General features: G+C 32.3%; 1 long non-coding RNA gene across 2 annotated transcripts; it reads left to right on the forward strand.

Moving 5' to 3' along the window:
- The first annotated feature begins 3,272 nt into the window (after positions 1–3,272).
- Positions 3,273–5,578, forward strand: LOC139891681 (uncharacterized). Of its 2 annotated transcripts, none has more exons than XR_011773796.1 (3): positions 3,273–3,683; positions 4,273–5,098; positions 5,181–5,578. It is a non-coding gene; the product is annotated as an uncharacterized lncRNA (long non-coding RNA). The 2 variants fall into 2 exon arrangements; XR_011773795.1 differs by having other exon boundaries at positions 5,365–5,578.
- The last annotated feature ends 3,342 nt before the right edge of the window (positions 5,579–8,920 follow it).

Genomic DNA, 8,920 nt, shown 5'->3' on the forward strand with positions numbered 1-8,920 from the left:
ATAAAAAACTTAACATAGAAACCGGTTTTCAATCAAAACCTGACTCTTTCCTAAGTTAAGAAACATGTTTCTATGCAGCAACCGATTTCTTTTCCCTACTAAAGGAACCTGTTTTTAGCACAAAAACTGGTCTCTTTACTTAACTTTAGGCACCGGTTTAAAATCGGTCTCTACTTAAGAAACCACATCCATTAGAAACCCCTTTTTTAACCGGTCTCTATTCCCCAACAACAAGTTCCTATTCGCGATTTTTGAAGTAGTGAGTACAATTACTGTTAGTGTTGTTACCTTAAAAGACATAGAGTAACTTTCGTGTTGATATAGAGTGATCTTAACTAGTAAAATGGGCCCGCGCGATGCCGCGGGACCTTTCAGGTTGTATATTCATAGTTAATGGAGCGTTATGTATTTACAGAAGTAAAAACGTTTTACTACAGGTGTTTTTAAATACATGTAGTTAGTATCTAATGTACCTAATGGCCTTTTTAACGGCATGAAGATCGTGTAAAAAAAAAAGGGAAACAGAATTATCGATATGATGTAGTTAGTTTGGGGAGTTTATTATAGGTTATGGAACACTGATCTAAATACACGTAATTAGCGTTTTTTTTTTTTTGGAAGTGTCCGTGTCGCGTATAGTTAGTCTCGTTGTGTTCGTTAGATTTTTTTGAGTTGAACGGTGGGTTCGAAAAAAATTAACGCGAGCCGAGCGGGAAGATATGTCCCGTTGAGTATTGAATAGAATCCGAGGTATTTAGCATTTTTTTAGAAGTGTCCGTTTCGCGTATAGTTAGTCCCGTTGTGTTCGTTAGATTTTTTTGAGTTGAACGGTTGGTTCGGAAAATTTTAACGCGAGTCGAGCGGAAAGGTATGTCCCGTTGAAAATATGGGTGAAGTTTAATTAAGTTTTCTTATTAAAATATTTATTTTACACTTGATACCCCTGGTTTGAGGGTTGGGATGTAATTTTTTACATTTTTTAGGGGGTGTTTTGTATTTTTTTTCTCCTTTTTTCCTTGTTGTCGTTTTTGGGGGGAGTTGGGTGGGGGTTGGGATAAAACGACCAAAAATTGGGTGTTGGTTAGTATAACGACCAAAAATTGGGTGTTGGTTAGTATAACGACCAAAAATTGGGTGTTGGTTAGTATATATGGTAATAATGTTGACCTTTAGTTGCACTTGCATACAATTACATACATGAAACGTAGCTTTTTCATTGGTACATAGTCACAGTCGGTTTTGATAGAAAATATGCATTTATAATAAATATGTTTTTATACTTCAATTTCGTCTTGGACATGTTTGATGCTATAATGTATTACAATGGAATCTGAATCGATAATATCTATTGAATTTGAAGTGATAATATTCACGTTTTCTTAGTACCTTTTCCATAAATATTGTGTATTTCTTTTATCACAAGTTTACAATCGTGAATTTACGAGTCATTAAACTAGTATAAAGAGGAAATTAAAGAAGGTCCTATTCATATTAGGTAAAAAGTTTAAAAGTATTCGATTTCATGATAGTTTCAATTTGATATCAAGTTTCGGATTTGTTTTTGTAACATCCCAGGTAACACGTTCCCCGTAGCATGATATTGTCCGCTTTGCCCGTAGGCGCACGGATTTTTCTTGGCGACCAGACACGACGAGCACTTTTCCAGGAGGTCACCCATCCTGGTAGTGCTCTCGCCTGAGCACGCTTAACTGCAGAGTTCTCATAGGATCTGCTGCGCTTGTGGTCCCAAAACGCGTCATGCTAGGAAAGGTCTCCACACCCTTATAAGACATGCTTCGTTCTCCTCTCCAACCGATGTGGGACGGATGTAACACCTGATACCATCTGTAACATTCCAGGTAACACGTTACCCGTAGCATGATATTGTCCGCTTTGCCCGTAGGCGCACGGATTTTTCTTAGCGACCAAACACGACGAGCACTTTCCCAGGTGGTCACCCATCCTGGTAGTGCTCTCGTCTGAGCACGCTTAACTGCAGAGTTCTCATGGGATCTGCTGCGCTTGTGGTCTCAAAACGCGTCATACTAGGAAAGGTCTCCACACCCTTATAAGGCATGCTTCGTTCCCCTCTCCAACCGATGTGGGACGGATGTAACACGGATGTTACAGTTTTACTCGAGATTACACAAATAATGTGTTGTCATAAAATTTATTTATTACTAGTGAAATGACCCGTGGAACCACTAGTTTGTTTAAACGAAACAGTTTAATAACATGTTTTAGGTATTAAGTGAACGTAAATGCTAAAGTCATTTAGTTTAATGACCCGTGGAATCACATAGTCCGACTAAGAAACTCGTCAGATGAACATTTCATCAAACACCTAAAATGCATATCAAACAATCCACATCCAATCATAAGAGATAATATTGATTGTAATTTTATTTTAATAGTGTAAATTAAAATATAATTTTATTTTAATACCTTCTCGTACTCATATCAAAATAATTAATTAAAATAATTCAAAATTATTTAATTTTAATAATTAAAATAATTATTAATAAGATTTAATAATAATAATAATTAATTAATAAGATTTAATTTTAATTTAAAATTATATAGATTAATGACATCACTTATCATGATTAGATTTTAATCTTTTTGTTTTTGATTTTTTCTTAACAATTAAATTACCTAATAATGACATCATTATTATAGGATTTTAATATTAACTTTAGATAAGTTCGAAGTTTGCTAGTTGTCGTTAGCACACAATGACACAATTATGTAACTATCACCAAAGTTTAATAACTAATAACTACCATATACAAATGTTTGTTTTATATGACGACAGTCCTTAAAATTATGGTAGCAAATTTCATAAAATAATGATTAATTAATAATATTATGCCATCACATAAAAACAACAGTTAAATACTTTTTAACAGTTTAAAAAATACCTGATAAAAAATCTATCTAGTGTACATAATATTCACCCGTCCTAAAATAAATATATATCTTATTTATTCTAAAAATATTATTTTTTACTTTAAATCAATATCATCAATATATACATTAAAAGAGAGTCTCGATTAGCTAAAAATATTTTCAAAACCCTCTTAAATACCATTAGATTAGAAAATTACATTATAATAACCCTTGATCCAATGGTTCTTAATCATTCACTCAAAATATTAGCTAATAAATCAATTTTAATAAACTCCATCCTTAAAATACCCTTTTCTAAATAACAAAATCCGCGTTAAACAACATCAGGCCAATCGTTGATTCTACCTAAACCCTGACGTACATCTCTGTTACTTATCCAACCATGTAGAAGATTCAGGTAAAACTTGCAATGATCAAGTATTTTATTAATTTAATGGAAATTTTGGGGTTAAAAAAATTTACACCAGTTACCGGTTGAAGGAGATTATTTCCAACCCTCATCATCGAGTCTTCCCTGTTTTCTAGCGACTTACGTTTTTAGGAATTCAACCTAAAACAAAAATTCAAGCCCCAAAATTGATCTTAGTTATCTACGTTGTAAACGACCATATATACAACTGAGTATATAGAAACCACAATAATGAACAATTCTCTAACAAAACTGTCATCAGATCGAAAAAGGAAAAAAAAATCAGTAAACGTAGCTGGGAATTGTTCACTAGATAACAAAATTAATGTTGTTAATGAAGAGCATCCATCCATAATTCGACCAGGTTTGTTCATTCACATTCAAATTTTTTATTTTAATTCCAGAGTATGTGTAATTGTTCACTACAGCTTTTTTGTGGTGATACGATCTTGATTAAGGTAGTTTTTTTAATATGTTTTTTGTTAGATTGATGTTGATTATGTTGTTTTACAGTATTGGTTTATGTTTTTGTTAGTAGGTTTGTGTTAATATGTGAATATGCTTATGGTTTTAGTATGATGTTACAAAATTATTAGTATTGTTTTCTAGCATTGATCTGGTTTATGTGGCTTTCATTTATACTAAGTTCACTATTAATCATTGAATAAATATTTATAAAGTTTTAGATCATATGGTATAAATCATGGTCTAATCATATTGTGTGCCTTTATGTACAAAATATAGCTGTTACTATGTTTGTTCATATTTCTGATGGTCAATTCTGAATGCTATGTTGGTGTAGAGTGCAATGTCGCATTGATGAACTTTGTATGTTTAAGAAAGATTGCAGTATGTTATTGAAATATTTCTTGTGTTTCTTTCCAGTAGTGATGGTTGTATTATTGTGTCATTTGGTTGTTGAGGTCATTATTTGAGCTATTATTTTACTGTAGTTTTGTGAAGCTTCAGATTTTTTAGCATGATGCAAGCCACCAGCCCAATTAATTGAAATATCAGCAACTGATCGATTAACTGCAGCACCAATTGATCCACCAGCAGATTACTAATCACTCGTATGACAGCCTGCAGTTGCATATAATTTTAAAATTTATGTAACATTCAATGATGTATCTTGTGTTTAGTATAAATGTCATTTAATCATCATAAAAAAAATGAAGCAAGCGCTATAACTGTTAAATTTAGGAGTCGCATGTGTTTATCTCTGTTGCTTGTGGATATTAACAGTTTTCTTAAGTTGATAAGAAAAGGCGCAATGATCGAGGTGGATTTAGTTTCAATCAATATTTACACCATTTGATGCTAGAAGGGGACTGACTCACTAGACATTAATATTTGTGTATCTGTATAAATGATGGAGTCGAATTGATTGGGTATCGGGTCGAAGGATGTTAATGTTCTTATATTTATCTGACATGCCTTTTATAGATTGTGGCGGAAAAAAAAAAATCGTTAGAGAAACACAGCTGACCCGTCATGATGTGGGTCGAGAAAAGATTGTCTCCGAAGTGAGTTTGATTTATTACATCTAAGTTTAAGTAAGTGATACTTTATTTAGCATGAACTTACCCCTTACAATGCTTAGTTTACTTTTAAGGATGTCCATAGCATTTGTATTGAGACGGAAGGTATAGAAGTGGAAAGAAGAGTATGGGGGCACAAAAATAAAAAAGCGTCGGGTGTTTGGTTGCATTTTTGGATTGAGGTTTTACTTTACTTAACAAAAAACATACGTGAGAATGGGAAAAACAATGTTTTCAGGTACTTTCAATAACTTTGAACTTTATATGTTTTACTATCTTTATAGTCAAAATTTACTTGATGTATTTTCCCTTGTACAAAGCGTTTATCTACCATCACAACATGAGCATCTATAGTTATGTCTAAAGCATCAAGAGATGATCAACGAGGAAAGGAATGTGAAAGGTGATGCATTGCTCTATGAAATAAAGAAACACCATTTAAAATATAGATATCATGGTCAGTATAAGGTTGCAATCTCATCTTTGATTATCTAATCGGTGCAGATGGTTCATGTTTAACATGGATGATTGGAAGTCAAATCCGAAAGGTGTTCTGGAGAAGCTATAGCTCAAGTCTACCCGGTTTTGATTCATTCTGTCATAGGTGTTTTTGTTGTAATGGATATGTAACACGGAATAGTTGGAGTAGTGGTGCTTTAGAAGGGTGTCAAAATGGGTGTGCGCCTCTGGTGTATTGTATTTGTAATTGGCTTCTTGCCTTTGGTGTAACAACTCGACTTTTTCCGTTTACTATCGTTACTTGTCCGTTAAGTATTTAACGGTGGTTACTTAGACTTGTGTGTTTAATAGAATTAAATACATGCTTATTAGAGAGATTCTTGAATTAATAGGTTATATTAGTTTATGAACTTATTTCGGAAAGTGAAATAACTAGAAAACGTTACGATTAATTTAATCGTCTAGGAAGCTTTTCAGTTTACGGAACTCAGAAAAACGACGAAATAATTATTTTCAATAATTATTAACGTTAAGAAAAACTAATTTAATTTATTATTTATTTAATGAATTAAATCCGGTGATTTTGTTTTAACGACTAGTTAACGTTCCGGAGACCCGGTACGGTTAATGGCATTCGAAACGGACCACGTGCGTACAAGCTATTAGACAAAACGAGCCCAGGAACATCCTTAGAGGGCCATTCGGCCGAACCCTCACCCAAACCCCCACTTAGTGGACTTGTTTTGGTTAATGAGTCATTAGTTTAGTTAATTTGAGGCCCTAAACCCTATATATATAAAGCTAGACAACTTAAGGAAACCCTCATTCTAATTTTTTTTTTTTTTTGGCCGATTGCTCTCCCCCTTCCCTCTGCTTGTCGTCGATCACCAACCATACCACCATAACCATCAAAACTCAAAATTAGAAGGAAGCTTAAGCATAAACGTTGTTCCAATCGTCGTTTTCTACGCGTACGTACTAGCAATTTGATATTTTAAGGTATAACTAGTAACCCTAATTTTATTAAATCTGAATTTTGTTCAATTACATAGTGTAATCAAGTCTAGTGCTCAATTGATGGTGTCTAGTGTTGTTATTTATCGTTTGATTGCGTAATTAACGTTGTTTGTACGAAAATGAATTTTTTTCTTGTTGATCTGATTTAATTGACATGAGATCTGATCTTGTAACATGTTTAAATAGAAATATATCGAAAAGTTATTAATTTTAGACTCCGATTTTGCGTGATTTCGTTATCGTATGCTTAAGTTATGCTTAATCGAAGATTTGACTAGGTTTTGTGCGTAATCCGAATTTTCTGAGTTGCATGCTTTGTGTTTTAGCTTATATAAAGTGTACTACTGTATTCCTTATAAAAATTTATGCAATTTGGATTTAAGATTTGCGTCAAAAGGTTATGTAATGCTCCCGTTATGTCAAAACGAAGGTTTGGTTTTTAAAGTGAGCTGAATCGTTTTTCAAAGTTAAAAATTGCTAGAGTAAACTAGGAATTGATTTAGACTTTGATCTTCTGGAATATGTTAGTTTATATATTACTTGACATGTTTCATTTGTATGAGAACTTTCAAGAACGTGATTTTCCATGAGATATATGCTCATCTAAATGATATGTCTGTTTGATGAACAAAACTGGAAGGTCTGTAAAGGTTGATTAAACTGTACGAATTGGCTAAAGATATGTCTTTGATTATTTTATCACTAAAATTTTGAAATGTTTTGAGATGACTCCAATTGGCCGTTCATCAAAATCTATTTTCTATATTTTTTGAGAAACGTTACAAAACTGATGCGCGTGCTGAAACTGATTTAGTAAACCGTAACTAGACCCCTTCTGACTTCTGACTTTTATTTATCGTATGAGACTTTGGCCGGACTTTTTGAATCGATTTTAAGTGTAGTTAAGATATGGAGTTGTTCATGATTTAATGATTTATGTGTTATGAGCTATAGTTAGATCTTTCTATGAAGTACGAATTTCTAAGGCATGCTTTAAGGTGCAAAAGTGCAATATGCTTAATTATGACTTGTAAAGTGATACTTGACCTAGGTTTGACTTTTTGACCATGTTTGCATGACCTACTGAGATGTTTGACTTTAGTTGACCACTTTGACTGAGTTGACTTTAGGGTTGACTTTGGTTGACTTTGGTTGTCTTGCTTGGATTAGTTAACTTTTACTTGTTCGTTGAGTCAGTTTGAGCACTAGGACTTTGCGTACACTATGGGTTGACATGGTTTGACCTATAAGTGTATACTTAAGATGAATTACTTATTTAGGTTGCGTTGTTCAGTCGAGATTGTTCGACAACCGTACGTTTTGCTAAGAAATTACAAGTGCTTTTGCTAAGGTGAGTCTACAGTCCCTACTACATTTTTACAGGGATGAGATGCATGCTTTTTACAAATGTTTTACATATTAGGCACAAGTAACTTACAAAGAATATACATATGAGTTCAGATCAAAAATCCATTAGCTTGATTATATTAGTTAGCTTGATTATATTAGTTACTTTGTAAGCTCGACTTATAGGGACGGTACCGTTAGGTTTGACAAACCTCACCTAAAACATAACAGGCGTCTATTCTGTTGTTACTCGTATACTTGATCGGTGTAGCGCAATGATAGGGTAAACTAAAGACGTGTGCTCGGCTCACGCAAAGGTTAAAACTTTATAAACAAGTGCTCATGATAATGTATACTTTTCCTATGATGTTTTCTAAGAAAATCTTGTGGCCTAACTTACGAAATGATTTACTAAACCTGTAGTTTCACTCAACATTTTTCGTTGACGTTTTGCATGTTTCATCTCAGGTACTTAGAGGTAGTGCTTCCGCTTAACTGAAGTTATATGCTGTTTTGCTGCTAGAACTGGACGGCGTCCAACATATTTATCGTTTTCATTTCAAGAACAAACATTCGCATTTAAACTACTTTATTTCAAGATATTTTGGGTTTATAGACATTAGTCATTTATGTCAAACGTTTTTCAGTTACATTTTTTTTAATAAATGACTTTTATTTGATAATTAATGCGAATACTTTTTGGAAACGTCTCATATAGAGGGCGTGACCGCTAAATTGTGGGACCGGGAGTTAATATTCCGTTAGTGGATTCTGACGGGGTATTACATTTGGAGACTTGATAAACATTATAGCTTTTAAAAAAAGAACATTGGTTGCTAATAATTATAATAATAATGATAATTATTATTAATATATTATAATTATAATTATAATTATAATATAATAATTATAATAATAAAGTTTTAATAGTAATAATAATATTAATTAATAATTGCAGTAATAATATAATAAAAACAATAAAGTTCAATTTTTGATAAATCCATCATAAAGTTCAATTTTTATGTAGAAAATACAAGTACATGTTGTATAGTTTTATAAAGTTATGATGAAAAATAATAATAATAATAATAATAATAATAATAATAATAATAATAATAATAATAATAATAATAATAATAATAATAATAATATTTAAGACTTTTCTAATGATAGCTTTATTGGATGTTCTTTAAAAATTCAAACAACATATTTGGTTTGCACATTGTAAATAACTATC

The sequence above is a fragment of the Rutidosis leptorrhynchoides genome, chromosome 2 (assembly GCF_046630445.1).
Source record: "Rutidosis leptorrhynchoides isolate AG116_Rl617_1_P2 chromosome 2, CSIRO_AGI_Rlap_v1, whole genome shotgun sequence".
Taxonomy (NCBI): domain Eukaryota; kingdom Viridiplantae; phylum Streptophyta; class Magnoliopsida; order Asterales; family Asteraceae; genus Rutidosis; species Rutidosis leptorrhynchoides.